This window comes from Puma concolor, chromosome A2 (genome assembly GCF_028749965.1).
Source record: "Puma concolor isolate L17-30 chromosome A2, mPumCon1.1.hap2, whole genome shotgun sequence".
Classification (NCBI taxonomy): Eukaryota; Metazoa; Chordata; class Mammalia; order Carnivora; family Felidae; genus Puma; species Puma concolor.
In genome coordinates this window covers 139,875,759-139,893,689 of record NC_141668.1, presented here as the reverse complement: position 1 = coordinate 139,893,689, position 17,931 = coordinate 139,875,759, and the positions used below count along the sequence as shown (strand labels likewise).

Sequence of the window (17,931 nt, the reverse complement as noted above, 5' to 3'; positions counted from 1 at the left end):
GTATTTGCAACCAGAATCTATCAGAATATTTACAACTCAATAATAACATGACAACCCGATGAAATAATATGTAGAAGGTATTTTTCCAGAGAAGATACGCAAATGGTCCACGAGCACATGAAAAAACACTCAATACCATGAGCGACCAGGGAAACGCCAATGAAAAGTACAATGAGGCTCCAATTCCCATCCACTAGAATGGCTGTAACCACGCAGACAGACATTTACAAGGGTTCACGAGGATGTGGAGAAACCGGAACCCTAATAACACTGCTGGTGGGAACGTCAGTGGCACAGCTACTTTGGAAAACAGCCGGGCCGTTCTCCGAATTTAAGCACAGAGTTGCCCTATGACCCAACAATTCCACTCCTTTCCTAGGCATATATGCAAGAAAAATGAAAACATCCACCTATACGAAAATTTACGCACACACGTTCACAGCAGCATTATTTATAAGAGCCAAAGAGGGCACCCAGTTCAAACGCCCATTGGCTGTGGCATATCCATGCCACGGAAAATTATTTGGCAACAATAAGCAACGGCATACTGAAAGATGCAATGGCGTGGATGAAAAAGAAAACAAAACTGAAAACGTCACACTACATGCAAGAAGCCAATCACAAAAGCCTACGTACAGATGTTACGACTGCGTTGATATGAAATGTCCAGAGTATGCGAATCCCTGGGGATAGACGGTGGACGAGTAACCTGCCAGAGGCTTGGAGGGGGATAAGGGACACTGAGGGCTAATAGCTAAGAGGTTCCTTTTGGGGGGGGAAGAAAATGTCCAAAGTTAGACTTTAGCGATGATTTCACAACCGTAGGAATACACTAAAAATAAAGAACTGTATACTTTAAATGAGTAAACTGTACGGTCTGTGAATTATCCTTATGAAGCAGACTTAAACTCAAACATATATATATATATATATATATATATATATATACATACATACATACAATTATGACCTCAAAAAATATGTTCGCAGGTAGTTTTTCCTCCAGTCTTTGATGTTTCTGGCAGGAAATTTCGTCCTGTCTGCTACAATTCACAGGTAAGTCCCAAGCGTCCATTCTTAACTCCCTACCACAGTCCTCCGGCTAAGTGGACAAAGAGAAGACACGGGAAACAGAAATTGCCTTCTGGCAGCATGAGTTAGGGCACAGTTACTCGGGGTTCCATCCTCCCACACCAGGAACATAAGCACTGAAGGATCAGCTGGGACCAAACTGTCCCTGGCCAACGATCACGCGGACAGGATCAGGCTCAACACTGCTCTCTGAGGCAGCCTGCTTCTGAAGCATCTGCCTTCTTACATGACTTGGGAGTTTCGAAATTAGGAAACAAAGAGGCAGGGTTTTAAAGGGATAGAAAGTGGTTCAGGCACTGATGAGGAGAGACAAGGGGAAGCGAAAAAGGAGAGCAACGGCACAGGCAACAAGGGGAAGAGAGCTGTGTGTGTGAGGCTGGTGCAGTTCTGTGATGTTTTAGCCCCTGTGGCAAGAGGTCTTCGTCTTTCTGGAAACTGCGATCTGATCCCCGCACCCACCCACCCCCCCACCCCCCCGCAACCACACCCCTCCCCCGGAGAAAGTGCTCTTTCTCGGTGCTTCAGATCACTTGGTTTGGGTGTTGCTGAAGCTCAGCCCCCAGGGGAGGCCCCACGACCTGGTGGTCTAAGCCCATCGGTACATTCACTCCCCTTGCCCCAGTTCAGGGACAGGCACATAACCCAAATGGGCCAAGGAGATTAAGGCCCAGGATTTCTGCAGGAAGTTCTGAGAAGAAGACGACTCTTGTGAAGATTTTTAAGCTAAGAGTAGCTGGCAGCAATCTAGCCTGCCCAGGGGAATACGTGTATGGGCATGGAGAGAGGTCTTCCTACCATATGGGACCCTGATCCAGAAGCTAGAAACCCCTGATAGTTGGAGCTACTGAGTCAGCCATTCCTCCCACCTCTACTGCCCCCACCTTTTTATTTTTCTTAAACCAGGTTGCTTTAGTGTTATACCCCTAGCAATATAAAGAATTCTGCTCAACGTTGAAGAAAATCAATAGAGTTCTACTAGTCGTCACCCAATGACAGGGAGGAGTGTCTAGGATAGATAACTTCATGTGTCAGTTTGATTGGGTTATGGTACCTGGATTATATTCTATGGTATGACATGATGTGTTTCTGTCAAGGTGCTTTTGAGATGAGATTTTCATTTACATCGGTAGACTCCGGGTAAAGCAAATTACCCTCCACAATGTGGGTGGGCCTCATGCAATAAGTTGAAGGCCTTTAGAGAAAAGACGGACCTCCTCAGAAGAGGAGGGAATTCAGTCGGCACACTGCCTTTCTACTCTTAACTCCAACTCTTCCCTGGATCTCCAGCCTGCCAGCCTACCCTGCAGATTCTGGAGTTGCGGGCATCCACAGTTGCCTGCATCGGTACCTTAAAATGTTATCTAAAATAAATCCTTGAAATAAATCTGCATCAATCTCTATCTCTACCTATAGACAGAGAAACAGACATAGATGTAGGTACAGAGAGGCAGAGCGAGGTTTCTCTTGAGAACCCTAATACATCATCGAATGATGGTCCCAGGGCAGCATGTTGGGTTTCCGCGCTCGAGGTGGGAAGAACATACGTGAGCACTCTTACCAACTCTACCTCCGTCCTCAACAATACTCATACCCACTGCATGTCTGGGTCTGTGCGACATCTTGGCTCCTGTCAGCTTAATTACCCAATATACCATTCCCACGTCACAGATAACGAAAAGTTGCAAGACTTGTCCCAGGTCAAAACACTGGTAATGGAGACCCAAGAAACCAACTCAGGTCTCCCTAGATCCATCCCAAAGACCTCACCCACTAGGTCAGCTGCCCAATTGCTGGAAGAAAATTCCAAAGGCTACTCTTTTCTCAGAGATGTGGGACACCGGGGTCCCAAATGCAGTTGTAGGCAGCAGCAACACCACACCCACCATCCATGCCCCTGCCTTGCTTTCCTCTCACACTGTTTTCCTATCAGGGTCCCTTTGTCATTTTAAACATTCACACGTGGGTGGTGCTGGTCTACAGTGAGTCACTGAGTCACAGGCGCATGGTCTCTGCCCTTGGAGAGGAGGATTCAGCTCCAATTCCTGAACCACTGCGTAGGCCCGCTGACAGGAGTTAACTCACACCCTCTCTACCTTTCCTTGACCATGGCTTGATTTTTCCAGATCCCTTGCTGTCAGGTGCAGCTTGAGGGCACTGCGGACCGTTAAGTTGCCAGAATGGAGACAGAAGGAACTGGGGGCAGTTCCCCTCGGACATCCAAGCAGGGGCCTAAGGACTCTGTCTGGGGAGAAAGACAGATATTGGTGTCCTGCCTCCCTATGATGGCAGGAGCAGCTGTTTCTAAATGTCTGTCATTTATACCTCACCTCCATGACAAATGTCATAGCCACAGACTATCTTTAATATTACTTACCCAGCAGAGTTTTACCTGGCTCCTTGATTCATTAAAATAAATCTGTCTGAAAAAGGAGTTTCAGGGATGCCTGGGTGGCTCAGTCAGTTAAAAGTATCTGACTTCAGCGTAGGTCATGATCTCACGGTTTGTGACCTTGAGCCCTACATCAGGATCTGCACCGACAGCTCAGACCCTGGAGCCTGCGTCAGATTCTCTGTCTCCCTAGCTCTTGGCCCCTCCCCCGCTCATGGGGGAAAAATATTTTTTTATTGCAAAAAATAAATAAAACACTAAAAGAAAATGGAGTTTCATATAATTATTATATGTGTAAATTATTCTTACTTGCTATAAACAGGAACAACATTGCAGAAAATAAATTTTAAAAACATATGCAATTTTACAAAACATACTTGTCCATCAAAGGCCATGAGCCTGTGACTGTCGTTTTGAGGAAAAAAAAAAAAAAAAGCACGAGGGCGTGTGGGTGGCTCAGTGGGTTAAGCATCGACTTCGGTTCAGGTCATGATCTCATGGTTCGTGAGTTTGTGCCCCAAGTCGGGCTCTGTGCTGACAGCTCGGAGCCTGAAGCCTGCTTCGGATTCTGGGTCTCCCTGTCTCTCTGCCCCTCCCCCACTTGCGCTCTCTTTCTCAAAGATAAATACTAAAAAAATTAATTACAAAAAAGCAAGATTAAAGGAATAGAGAGGTGCTTAACCTTGAATGATTAAAATCAGACTAAATGATACAGTGTTTCAAAGGCCCAGGGGTACATGAAGCACTTCAGGTCAGCGAACCCTGAATGAACACCTATTTTGAGTCAAAACCTGTGCTGGTAACCCTTCAAAAACCATTTAATCGGAAAGTGTTAAATAAAAAGATGTGGCATTTACTTCAATTATGTTTCAATATGAAGAAGAACATTTTCAGGTGCTCCGATTTTCAAGTGCCGATATCAGTGTAGAATTTCCCTTCCTTTTTTTTTTTTTTATTTTTTCAACGCCACATCCAGGAAAATACATCTTCAATTCACGTGACTAAAACATAGCGTCTCAAAGACTATTAAACTGGAATTTCAGTGAAAAGAAAAAAGACCCACTAGCACCAGCTAAGACTTTCCCGTCACTTGCGGAAGAATGAAAAATGCATTAACTTTTTCATTATGTACCTTATTTTTATTTAATGCAGAATGTGTGCACCAGCTGAAACCATCTTCCCTAACTACCACCTAAAAACAACGCAAGGCCATACAAAAGCACTGTTAAACTGCCGTGGCACGAGTCCCGTTTTGGGGAACACAGATGAAGAGAAAACAGAACAGCCTTCGGAGTTCAATACCTGGGTCGGATTCCTGCTCTGCCACTTAGCAGCTGTGTGGCTTTAGGCAAATTACTTAACTTCCCTGAATTGCCAGCTTTGCATCTGTCAAGGGAACACCACGATATCAGCTTTGCAGGGACAAAACTCACTAGCTTGGTGCTGGGTACACAGCAGGCACACAAGGGTACGTGGTGCTGTTCTGTGATGGGAGAGGGTCAGAGTCACTGCTGACGCGGGCAGTGCGGCTTCCCGTCAAAGATGACAACCTGAAGGCCCACAGGGGCCCAGCAAGTCACATGAAGGAAGTCAACGTGTTCAGTGGTGTCCAAATAAAGTGAACATCCAGCTAAGGTGGTATCTAAAAGAGACAGCTGCTTGTTTGGCCTCAGCTGACCATGGCCATGTTAACGATCAGTAACATTCATTAAGTTAGTACCCTTACTTACTTAATCTTAACCCTCGGAGGGAGGTCGTATTGTCACCCTCACGTTACGTATGAGCAAACGGAGGCACACTCAGGTTAAGGAACCTGTCTGATGCCACACAGTGTAGGAAGCGGCAAAGCCAGACCCAGGCATTCTGTTTTCAAAGTCAGTCACTCTCTTTACGCTCTCAGGGCAATGAATGGTTCTCAAGCTTTTGGGTGCATCAGAACCACCCAGAGATCTTGTTAAAATAAAAACTGCCCGGTGATTCCATAGGCCAGGAAAGGGGGAAGGACTGAGAATCTGCATTTCTAACAAGTTCTCAAGGGATGGCTGCTCAAGAGGCTGATCTGAGGATACACTTTGAGAGCCACCGATCGAAGCTCTTCTTCCGCTCCTGAGTTGGTCCAGTGTTCCAGGTCTTCTGACTGAATTTTAAGAGAGGCCAGAAATGTGGTCTTCTGCATGAAGGCTCACCATATTTAAATGCTGGCCACTAATTCAATATTTTGAACAATATTATGCAAGCCAACAACAACAGCAACAACAAAATCCAGAAACATGCTAGCAAAGCCAAATCTGGCCCCTGGGCTGTTGGTTTGTGATTTGCGCTTTACGTGTCAAAAGCATTTTTAACACATTTACGCAACAAATGTTTATCGAGCACTTGTTACACACCAGGGGCCCATATGGGAAATGAGTCGAGAGAGGAGCCAGGGAGATGAGAAGGTCTCTTTGCAGAGGTCACAGTTGGGGTGATGGCGGGGAGGGGAGGAAAACAAAAGCTAGCTAAATAAATCAAAACCATCTTTCCAGCTACGGTGAGCTCCCTGAAAACAAAAACAAAAAGCCAGCAGGGTGATAGGTTGGATGATTTCCTTGATTATTGACAACACCATGGCAAAGAACAGCAAGTGTTATTAACACGCCTCTATCGCAGATGAGAAGCGGACAACAAATGGCTGAATTCTGTGCCGCGACCAACATCCCCCAGGCGGTGGAGGTCAGCCAGGAACCACACCACTGCCTGACCTCCTTGCCAATGCCAAATCCGTGACTTCATTCCATCTCCCAAGGATTATTTACCTCATCCCAAAGTGTGGAAGGTCAAAACGCCGGTATTTTGCAGTCTGCCTCTGCAGGTGGAATTTAGCTTTAATTGTCTAATTGCTACTGTGGCAACGGCTGCCACGGATTCATTTTAGAACTCGGCACAGGTGTGCTCCGTGGCTGATGTTCTATTTTCAAGGACGAAAGGAAGGAATTAGGAAACCTGATGTCTTCTGCTTCAAGAGTTAAGACGAAGTTATTTTTTCCCCCCAATCAACTCGTGTTATCTCGTTTCAATTTTCTAGAGTGTCTTCTCATCATAAATTAAACTGGGTTGCCAAATCCCAGAGCAACAGAAATGGAAAGGTAGTCGGGAGGGAGGAGGAGAAGAAAAAGTTTGGGAGCTTATTAAAGAAAAATGTTTCTGTGTCCTTGAAGTACAGTTATTACATAAGCAACTGTATGTGATGATAATCATAAAAATGATAAGGAGGGGGATGCTGTGGACCATGGCAGGCATTTACCAAATCTTCATTAATTAAAGCCACAGGATTCTGCTTTGAGGTAAGTAAGCAGCCCTAGGCCTATTTTACATATTAAAAAACAGATTTAGAAAAAAAAAAAAAAACAAGTCTAAGTGAATTCCTTAAAATAGTTACTGCATTCTTGATTCCAGCAGTTAATTCAATTTCAACAAGACACCGTTTTTGTTTTTGTGGTTTTTTTTTTAAACACTTGGAAGACAGATATGCTGACTGTACAGGTGCTTTAATTCTTTTCAATTTCGCGCTAAGGGGATGAGCGGTCGCCTGTGGTATGTGCCTTTGCAAACTTGCCGAATGGGATGACAATGCCAAGGTGGAGAGAGTTAACCAAGAGGACGCCCATGAGTCCACCCCAGCGCCCCCTTCCACATCATGGCCCATTTCAGAAATCCGTTCAGGTTCACACTTTGTCCCTGGAAATGGAGCATGCAAAGATACTGGGTAGAAGAGAAGTCATCCATCAAAACTCCAAGGTATACACCTGGCCATGAGCCAGGTGGCTTTGTGTTCTCGGACTGTTTCGTGGGCAGAAAGGCAGCATGGGCGGAATTCAGTCTGGGTGTCAGTTGCGGTGACCACGTCAGAAGCCCTCCGAGTCTCAGTTTCCTCACGTGGGGAACAGAGGTCATGTGATGCTCACCACAGCTGCCCTATCTACCCAGGAGCTCCCACAAGGATAACATAACCATACAGGAAACCGTAAAGGGACAACCAAACAAAAGCAAGGGGATTATCATGACCCTCTTCTCCTCAAAAGGGCTTGTGAACTATGTGCGTATACAGAAGAACGTCATCTTAGATTTCTTTGTACCTTTTGCCATGTTATTACCACGTAATAATGTCAAGTGCAGAGCACAGGCGTTTTGGGAGTTGTTGGTTTTCAAAAATCTTTGGCCCTCCATGAAAGGGTTCACCCAAGGTTTTCTTCAGTAACTCTACCAATAGATTCGAAATATGATCTGATTGCTCCCAAAATAGAAAAACTATTTCTAAAATGGAAAACTGAGTTCTTTGGATTTATTTTCTCACTTAATCTTCCCCGTAGCCCTTTGAGATTGATATAACTAGTCTCCGTTTTTTATTTGAAAACTGAGACCCACGGACTTTAAATAAGTTGTCCAATTTCATACAACTAATAAGCAGCAGAGGTGAGATTTGATTCCAGATCTGACTGCTCTGGAGTCAGACTGCTTGTGCATTTCTACATTGTCCTGGCCAACGGACCTAACTGTCCATCAAAGTGCCCATTACAGTTTAAGTAACTCCTAAACTTACTTGTGGATATTATGGATAACTCAGCCCTCCCTACAAATGTTTAAGAAACTATTCCTCTTACCACAAAGAGATGATGATTCTTTTGGGCGTGTATTCAGAATATAAATCTCAACCATGTAAGATACTAAAGACGCTTCCCATTTATTCTTCAATTTCTAGAACACTGTTAAAAACGGGTGTGCAGGGTGGAAGAATATTGCAAAATGGCAGCTTAGGCCAGGACAATGATTCTCCAACAGGAGCTTGCCTCAATGAGCATGTATCCAGGGAAGCTGCTCAAAAATGCAGATTACAGGGGCACCTGGGTGGCTCAGTCCGTTAAGCATGTGACTTCAGCTCAGGTCATGATCTCACGGTTCATGAGTTTGTGCCCCTAGTGCGCTCTGTGCTGACAGCTCAGAGCCTGGAGCCTGCTTCGGATTCTGTGTCTTCCTCTCTCTCTGCCCCACTTGCGCTTACTCTCTCTCTCAAAAAATAAACCATTTTTTTTACATGCAGACTCCCAGGGTTGCCTGGGTGGCTCAGTTGGTTAAGCATCCAACTTCAGCTCAGGTCATGATCTCGTGGTTTGTGAGCTCAAGCCCCGCATTGGGCTCTGTGCTAACAGCTCAGAGCCTGGAGCCTGCTTCAGATTCTGTGTCCCCTTCTCTCTCTGCCCCTCCCATGCTCATGCTCTGTCTCTCTCTCTCAATAATAAATAAATGTCAAAAAACATTTTAAATGCAGATTCCCAGACTCCCTTATCATTATCCCATCATCACTCAACCTCCTAAGGCAGAGGCCAGGAAACTATTTTAAAAGTTTATTTTTGTGAGAGAAAGAGCATGTGCACACGCATGAGCAGGGGAGGGGCAGAGAAGGAGACAGAGAATCCCAAGCAGGTTCTACGCCATCAGGACAGCGCTTGACACAGGGCTTTACCCACAAACCGTGAGATCATGACCTGAGCTGGAAACAAGAGTCAGACGCTTAACCGCCTGAGCCACCCAGGTGCCCCAGGAATCTGAGTTTTAATAAACTCCCTAGTTATTCCCAGGGCCGGTGGTCTCAGACCACGCTGTGTTTAAACAGGTCAAGGAGAAGCAGGTGGGGAATCCGGAACCAAGAGTTGTGACTCTAAGGTCACGTTTGTTGTAGGGCCTTCAACAACTCAAGTAACCTCTTTGGATTTTTGTGTATGGAAAGCAACTCTTTCTTGGATTATCTCTGGCCCCCATCTTTTGGAGACTGACTGGGCCTCGCGTGCTTCAGAACTAACACCTGGGCAGCGTGATGTTTTTGGGGATGGTCGCTGTGCCCGCGATTTCGTTTTCACCGCAGAACAAGCTCCAAATGAAGGGGTAAGAAGAGTGTGAGCAAGTCTAGGCCTCTTCCGGCGTTTGCAGGATGCCACTGCAGCCGGCGAATGATCCTCGGAGGGCAGGGCCACCAGCAATGACAGCACACTTGGCTCACTTTCTTCTACCAGGGTTCAAATGACTGCAGGAGGCATTGTCCTTGGCAAATGCGTGTCACTAAGGAGGCCGCACAGAGGCTGTGCCAGAGGGGGGCCTCCTCAACCTTAACACACACACACACACACACACACACACACACACACACACACACACACACACACACACACACACATACATACGCAAATATATCTATCAGCTAGGGTCCTTCAAAAGTGGCAGGGAAGACCCGGCTCAAGACGCACTTTTTCTTCTTTGGGGCTATAGTTCCCACTCCCACCTGTGCATGAGAACCAACTGTGGGCTGTTAAGAAAATATACACATTAGTCTACGCCCACCCAGAGGTTTTTATCTATCTCAAGGGTCTGGGGCGGAACCTCCAGGGCGGGTACTTTTCAAAGTTCCCCAGGCAAATGCACTGTGCAAACAGAACTGAGCACACTGGCTTTGAGGACCTTCAAGTCCCAACCACCCTGCTGGCATTAGGGAAGAACTGACCCCTTCCCACAAAGTACCTTTCCCGCAGCAAAACTCACGTACAACCAGAACCTTTAGGCTAACGGTCTCCACGGTGGATTGAGAATACTTAAAGTTTATATTCAGAGGCGCCTGGGTGGCTCAGTTAAGCGTCCGACTTTGGCTCAGGTCATGATCTCACGGTCTGTGGGTTCAAGCCCCACATTGGGCTCTGTGCTGACGGCTCGGCCGTGGAGCCCGCTTCGGATTCTGTGCGTCCCTCTCTTTCTGCCCCTGCCCCGCTCACACTCTGCCTCTCTCTCTCAAAAATAAACAAAAAATGAAAAATAAAAAATAAAGTTTGTATTTAAATGCATTTTTACCAAAAAATTAGGGGATTAAACTTTACAAATATTTAATATATGGCTAGACAGTGGGACCCTCACTTGATTTTGCTGTCAGCTGGGGCAGCTCTCCTAAGTGGCATTCACAGCACCATGACAAAATGGTGGGAATGTCACAATATGAGACAGGAGATAGTGGGCACTGTGAACACTAGATTTTAGTACCCTGTGGCATGTTACGGAGTTTGCCAGGTTAAATGCTTTTATGGAGTTGTGGACACCTAATGTCACTTGAACTTTTAGAAATGACTTAAAGAGATAACTACAAAAACGCCACAGAGTGTAATTCTAATAATGCAAACACAAGGAAACATGCCAGTGGCAGACCTGGAACAATCTACTCCTGGTGGAGGCTCTTCGCCACATTGTACAGTAAAAGTAGTAGTAACAAGAGGGGCGCCTGGGTGGGTCCGTTGGTTAAGCGTCTGACTTTGGCTCAGGTCATGATCTAGCGGTCCGTGAGTTCGAGCCCCGCGTCGGGCTCTGTGCTGACGGCTCAGAGCCTGGAGCCTGCTTCGGATTCTGTGTCTCCCTCTCTTTCTGCCCCTCCCCTGCTCATGCTCTGTCTCTGTCTCAAAAATAAATAAAACATTAAAAAAACTTTAAAAAAAACAGTAGTAACAAGAAACACTAACCATAAATTGGTTAAAATGAAAAGATCAAGACAGTTCTTTAAAGTCTGGATTTTGCACACTACTACTAAAACCACAAACCTTGATTTACATACTCGTCATGCTGTGGAATATAGACACTATTCACTCTGTATGGTTCTTCATGCACAACTTTCAGTTACCCCAGTTTAGTCAAATAATGTCAATCTCCCACCATGGTTCAAATTTCAATTTCCATGGTATTTTAACTGTGAGTAATTTGCATGGTGTTTAACTGTGAGTAATTTGCATAAAGTACAAACTCCTCTGCTTCCTCAAATCACTATGTAAATAACAAACGTACCTTATGATCAGTAACCAATCATGTCACTTCTTTCAAAATCTGCCAGCGACTGGTCACTCATGGCCTGCACATTCAGTTCATGCACAGACAGCAAAGCACGTAGCTGTGCTGCCTGTGTGTCCCCCAGTGACACAGCCATGGGACCCCGTACACAAATGAGTGAACTGGCCACCAACATTCACAGGGTAGCAAAGAAACATAAAGTGATCGTGCTGGAAGTGATACACAAATAGAATATAAATGGAATTATACAAGAAACAGCCGACCATGGAGTTGATTATAGACATGTCACCGAAGGGATTTCATGAAGGTGAACTTATCAATAAAGAAAATAGTTGTGACAAAAAGGATGAAGATTTATGTCCCAGAGGAAGTGACATACAACAAAAAACGTTCTTTTTTTAAAGGAGCTCTTGGAGATATTTCATGAAATCACAAAGCATAAAATGGCAATTGAATCCAGATTAGCTAGGACTGTGACAATTTGCCAACTGATAAAAAAGATGCTTGCTCTGTATCCTAGTTGTAAGACAAGGAAAGGAAGATAAGCACTGTTTGAACTACTCTTGATAAGATTGTGACCAAAAAAAAAAAAAAAATTTCATTCTCAATGCTTCTCACGCTTCAAACTGCAGTGTACTAAATATTAGTTTTATTATTTTTCTTATTTCCCTGTGCATTTATAACCAACACGTAAGAGAGTTTTTACTATGTTTAAAAAAAACGTTAAGGGCCCTGATACAATTGTAATGTTTCCCACTGCTTATTAAGATCACTTTGCAAAGTTTCAGCTCGCATGGTAATTTTTATAGTCCCACAATGCCATGCAAAGCCAGTACCGCCTGTGTTAGCTAATCACAGGAGGATATGTGTATAATTTATTGATAAGTAAATGTGCATGGTTTGGCAGTCTGTGTTCAAACATTTTCTACTGAGGGAGTATGCAGTTAAAACAGTCTAGAGGGGCACCTGGGTGGCTCAGTCAGTAAAGCCTCTGACCTCAGCTCAGGTCATGATCTCACAGTTCGTGAGTTCGAGCCCCGCGTCGGGCTCTGTGCTGACAGCTCAGAGCCTGGAGCCTGCTTGAGATTCTGTGTCTTCCTCTCTCTCTGTTTCACCGCTGCTCATGTTCTGTCTCTGTCTCTCTCAAAAATAAATACACATTAAACAAAAATTTGAAAAAAAAAAAAGAGTCTAGAGACTGGGGTGCCTGGCTGGCTCAGTTGGTTGAGCGTCTGACTTTGGCCCAGGTCATGATCTCGCGGTCTGTGAGTTCAAGCCCCGTGTCGGGCTCCACGCTGACAGCTCAGAGTCTGGAGCCTGCTTTGGATTCTGTGTCTCCCTCTCACCCTCTCTCTCTCTCTCAAAAATAAACAAACATTAAAAAAAATTGTTTTTAATAAATAAATAAAAGAGTCTAGAGACCACTGACTCGGACCAGGTTTACTGGAGAACACAGGAGGACAACAGGGAAATGACCACATTCGCAAGGAACTAGATAATCCAGGTATAGTGGTGTAGCTTTCTCAACTTCCCCTTGATGCAAGCCTCTCCTCCCAGCCTCCAGCCTGCCCCCAGGTGCAGAGGCCATCTTGAACACCTCCTATGTGGGCATGCTCTCTAGGACCGCTACCATCTTGTTTCTCAGAGGGTGGTCCTCCCAGAGCTTGTTGGAAATGCATGTCTGAGACCCTACCCCTAGACCTACTGAATGAGAATCTTCATTTTAATAAGACCCTCAAGTGATAAATTTGAAAAGCACGACTCTAGACCTATTGTCTGAGCCTCTGAGGCAATGCAAGGACCAGGAAGACAGAGGGATACTCTAGGTCATGTATCTAAGGACTGAAATCTATATAGTACTGAGGCCTGCATTTTGTTTAAGGACTTACTAGTTTTCCAGGCGGACTCACCAAAAACAGTAACAGTAGCAAGAGCACACATTTAAGAAGCACACGCTCTATGCCAGGCAGTGGGATAAACCGCTGATATCATCTCACAGAACACTCAGATGATCTGCAAAATGGGAATAATGATATTACTACAACATGCATCAAAGTTGCAGAGTTGCACAGAACCTAAGTGATGTTGGTGGTAGATTGACAATATGGAGCTGCCTGTGTACATGAACCTCAGAGGGGGTGCGTGTGAGAATGCTTTAGTTTTAGCAGGAAAAGTCAGCTGCTTAGCTTGAACCACCGGCTCTCTTTTTCTTTAGGCTCTCTCTAGACTACTTTACTGGGTTGCTGCCCACAGCCAACAAATTGCGGACCACCTCAAAGGTGGGGCGTGAGTCAAAATCCCAACTGGCTGTTTTGCAGACATTGACCATCTTCATACGGAAATTCAGGGCACCAAGGAGAGCCAAAACAATCTTGAAATAGAAAGAGCCAAGTTGGAAGACTCACTTTTCCCTATTTCAAAACGTACTATAAAGTTGCAAAAATCAAGACAGTGTGTTACTGACATACAGGCAGACATACAGATAAATGGAAGAGAATTAGGAGCCCAGAAATAAAGTCATGTGTCTATTGTCAACTGATCTATGAAAAGGGAGCCAAAAGAATTCAATGAGGAAAATGATAGTCTTTGAACACATGGCTCTAGGACAACTGGATATCCACATGCAAAAGAAGTTGAACCCATTCCTCATGCTACAAACAAAAATTAACTCAAAATGGATCGCAGACCCACATGTAAGAGCTAAAATTATAAAATTCCTAGAAGAAAACATATGAGTAAATCTTCATAACCTGGGGACAGGCAATGGTGTCTTAGATATGACCCTAAATCACAAGACACAGAAGAAAACTACAGCTAACACGGACCACATCATAAGCAAACAATTGTACGCCTCAAAGGAAACCACCATGGGGGTGAGAAGATAATCCACAGAATGGGAGAAAATATTTATAAGGCATACATTTTGGTAGGGGACTTGTATCTAGAATACACAAAGAATCCTTGGGGCGCCTGGGTGGCTCAGTTGGTTAAGTGTCCGGCTCTTGGTTTCAGCTCAGGTCATGATCTCACAGTGTGTGGGTTTGAGCCCCACGTCTGGCTCTGAGCTGACAGCTGCGGAGCCTGCTTGGGATTCTTTGTCTCCCCCCCCCTCTCTCTCTCTGCCCCTCCCCTGCTCACTGGCTCTCTCTCAAAATAAACATTTAAAGAAAAAAAACCCCAAAGAATCCTTAACATTTAACAATAAAAAGATAACTCAATTAAAGTGGGCAAAAGATATTTCCCTGACGAAGGCACACAATGGCCAAATGCACATGAAAAGGTGCTCAACATCTTCCGCCAGCACAGAAATGCAATCACGAGCACGAGACGCATTTCTCATCCACCAGGACGGCTATCATCAAAAAACAGAAAATGGCAACTATGGGTGAGGATGTGGAGAAATGGTAACCTGCATACGATGCTCGTGTGAACGCAAAAGGAGACACCCACTTTAGAAGAGTCTGTTTCTCGAAATGTTAGAGACGAAGTTACTACCTGACCCCGCAAGTCTATTCCTAGGTACATATACCCAAGACAAAAGAAAACGTATGTCCACGCATATTCGCTAAAAAGTGGAAACAACTCAAATGCCCAACAGCATTTGAAGAAACAAAATGTGGTATATCCAAAAAGCGAACGATTATTCACCAATTAAAAGGGGTGAAGTGCTGATAATTGCTATAACACAGATGAGTCATGAAAACAAGTTAAATGAAAGATGCCAGTGACAAAATACTGTATACTGTATGATTCTCCTTGTATGAAAAATTCAGAATAAGTAACTCCATAGAAAAAGAAAATAGATAAAGGTTACCTAGTGCTGGGTGGGGGGAGGGGAGGGTGGGGCCGGGTAGCTACAGGGCGAATGGGGAGAGACTACTAATAGGTATGGGTTTTTTCTTTAGGGTGATGAGAATGTTCTGGAATGAGTGGTGACAGACGCACAACTCTGAGTACACTAATGACCATTGAATTGTACACTTTATATAGTGAGTTGCATGGTGTACGAATTAGAATTCAACAAAGCTGTTGAAAAAAACTGGGGGCCTAGCGTTATTCCCATGATTTCCCCACCTTAAGGACAGCTCTGATGATTCTGGCCAGAGGCTAGAGCTCAGGTGTTCCCTTAAGCCTGGCCCAGTTCCACTTCTGTAGCCATCTGCTGTTAAAAAAGAAGAGTATCTTTATTCTGAAGGAATAATGAATGTGATGCTAGATAGCTGGGCGGTGAGGTCCTTCCAGACCCAGGGTTATAATTAACATAGTTGCCAACTCACAAGCCAGTCCCACTTGGCAGTTTTCAACACTCTCCATGAAGGAACCTAGCTTCTAGCCTGGGCCCCTTCTCAGAGGAGCCACGGAAACTAGCTAGCGAACAGAGTTCAAGTTTTGGTCTCTAAAGAAAAATAATAAGGCCTAGGGAAGATGGTTGGGGGAGGTGCCATTGTTAATGCGGTACAAGTGTGACACTGAATTTCTCTCCTTCCCCTCAACTAATTAGATTTCCATTTTAATTAGGCTGACTCCATCTGCTATCCCTTCTTAAATCCTTTATACCAGCAGAACATGAGATTGCATCCCAGTCCAAACTTTCTTTCCAGCCAGGTTTGAACAGCGAAGAATTTACACCAGTCAGAATCTGAAAAAAGGCTTATTTGTATAATTAATAACTCAATTAGGTGAGATACTGTGGGCAATCTACATTTCAAGTATGACATTGCCCCCTGCATGAGTTAGCCCAGGAGAGCAGCACTTTAGAAAGAACACTAGAAATGACATTTCCGTATGTCCCCGAGATTCCAGGGACATCAACTCACCAGGAGAAGCCAGACAGAAATCTAAATGCATGACTCAAAGTGCTCAATTCCCACTGGTAGTTAGTTACTCATGTTGCTTTGTAGAAAAGAACTCTCAAGTATCGAGTTTAACATAAATACGCCTGTTCCCTGCGTATTTTCCAAACTTTCAAGGCTGCAAGCTCTTTCCAGACTTCTAGTTACAAGGGAAGAGAAGTTAATTGCTCCGACCCTCTAAAAGACCAGGGCAGACTAGCAAATATGTACACACACAAACATGCATGCACAGAGCATCGTGCGCTCATTTTTTTGAGGGGCTTGGATTTTTCATCAAGACTCCGGCAAAGCTCGCCTGCTGGGTCCTGTAGTCGTTCCCAAACCTGGAGCCTCCCCCGTCATGCTTTCAGTCAGTACGTAATTCAGACCTACGTGCATCAAAAGTTCAGAGGCCAATTTGTAAACTGCCCAGGGTTCTGGAAGGGGTCACCCATGTGAACACCAGGGACATCGCCCATAAATTATGAAATGAAGTGCCATAATTTGTCATACAATGTGCTTTTCTTTTCTTTTTTTTTTTTTTTCCAGGAGAGCTCTCAACTTGCACAGCTAGCTCTTAAGAGTTAACTGAAGATGTTGTAAAGACCTTAAAATGAGGCCCAAAGGAAGAAGAGGAATATTCTTCCTCCCCCAACTCCACTTTGGAGTTCCGAATCAACTTCCTAATTCTGCTGTTTCTGGGCCAACCACCCCCACCCTTCCCTATTCCCTTCCTAAGAACCAATTGGATCTCAGCCTGTTCCTTCTTGGCTCTGCCAGAAGGGAGCCCTCCTGCATGCCTAGGACCACCCACAGACTCCTGGCTCTGTTTGGACAGGAGGACCCAACTGCAAACAGGGAACATCTTGCCTGTTTCCAAAAGGGAGGGGGCTGAGTCACCTTGGTTCAAGCAGTCAGATCGGAGCCACATTACACCCCCGTTGTATCTACAACAGGGGTATCCGAGCAGCAGTTGATGGACCAGGGCTGAGCTGGCCAGAGCATTACTTCTACAGGTTTATAAACCACAACGACTTCCAAGGCCCACCCACGCCCCGCCAAAAAGCAGATTCAGTAAGTCCTGTATTTTTTTTTTTTTTTTTATGCTTCCTTGGAAGTGTAGACGGACTGCTGGATTTGGGAACCACTGCTCTAGAACTGAGACACTAAAGTAAGGCTTTCAAAGAACTGAGACGAGAAGGAAATATGGGAAAACACGTGCTTCCTGACAGCGACACCACAGGAGTCTATCTGGGGGCCTTTCAGAGGGCAACCACCCGCATTTTGGTGTACATGGAGTTGGTCAGAAAGATGGGTTTTTTCTGTTGTTGTTTTTTTTGTTGTTGTTTTGTTTTGTTTTTTCATGACAACTGTGGAAGTGAATGGACTTGGCTTCTAGTTCTACCTGTGAGGTTGACTTAGGAGCCGGAAAACCTTCAACAAGCCTGAGCCTCCATTTCCTCAGGTAATAAATGGGGATGGTGAGGCCAAGGGCAGTAACTATAATTGCTAATAATTTTATTGTGTGCACTTTGCGCTGGTTGCTGTTGGTTCACTGGGGAGGTGTGAGTGAGAAGTTAGGTATTTCCCGTAATGTGCTTAGCACACTGCCTCACACAATGTTATAGAGCAGCTACTGTTATGGTTTTCTGGCTTTATTTGACCAGAAAGATAACCGCCCTGTTGTCTCTTTAAAGAGGCCCAGAAATTTGCACTCGCCTCCAGGCAACGGCCTCCTGGTCACCTTGGCCCCCGCCCCACCCCTAC

General features: G+C 44.9%; 1 protein-coding gene across 3 annotated transcripts in view; it reads right to left on the bottom strand.

The window, feature by feature from the left end:
- Positions 1-17,931, bottom strand: part of PRICKLE2 (prickle planar cell polarity protein 2) — a 330,155-nt gene that overhangs the window by 217,080 nt on the left and 95,144 nt on the right. The window contains exon 1 of one of the 3 annotated variants that reach the window (XM_086697683.1): positions 13,243-13,265. The exons of the other annotated variants lie outside the window; for them this stretch is intronic. The gene's annotated coding sequence lies outside the window, so the exon portion shown is untranslated. Of the gene's footprint in view, positions 1-13,242; positions 13,266-17,931 lie in introns of those variants that run through there. 3 annotated transcript variants of the gene reach the window in all.